Below are 343 nucleotides of genomic sequence, written 5' to 3'. Positions count from 1 at the left end.
CAGCTTCTTCAAAGCATTCTTTTAATAGTGTAAATAATTGTCTTTTCTATTGACAAGGGGTTATCTGGTTTGGAACAGCTTAAGAAACTGATCAATAACCAGGAAAAACATAAGGTTAAGGAGTAACCAGGCACTTAGGAGCCAGCTTGAAATTCTTATGGAAACAGATATACTGGATGGGATATCTCATTGTTTCTTCAGAAGCAATAGATAGCTTGCAGCATCAGGGTTTTATATTTTTACCTGTTGTGAAGAGGCCTCAGCTTAGCATGACTTTTCCAGATCTTACTGTATTCTTTTAACTGACTTAAGGGGATTACTTGGAGTGTTCATAAACTTTGTG

The 343-nt window shown here is 36.4% G+C and overlaps 1 protein-coding gene across 1 annotated transcript in view; it reads left to right on the top strand.

Annotated features, from left to right (window-relative positions):
* Positions 1-343, top strand: part of WDR49 (WD repeat domain 49) — a 101,956-nt gene that overhangs the window by 71,313 nt on the left and 30,300 nt on the right. The window lies entirely within an intron of this gene.

This window comes from Gavialis gangeticus, unplaced genomic scaffold, assembly GCF_001723915.1.
Source record: "Gavialis gangeticus isolate Ggan-Ray unplaced genomic scaffold, GavGan_comp1, whole genome shotgun sequence".
NCBI lineage: Eukaryota > Metazoa > Chordata > Crocodylia > Gavialidae > Gavialis > Gavialis gangeticus.
The sequence above is the reverse complement of the archived record's forward strand: the minus strand, read 5'-3'. Positions and strand labels throughout refer to the sequence as shown.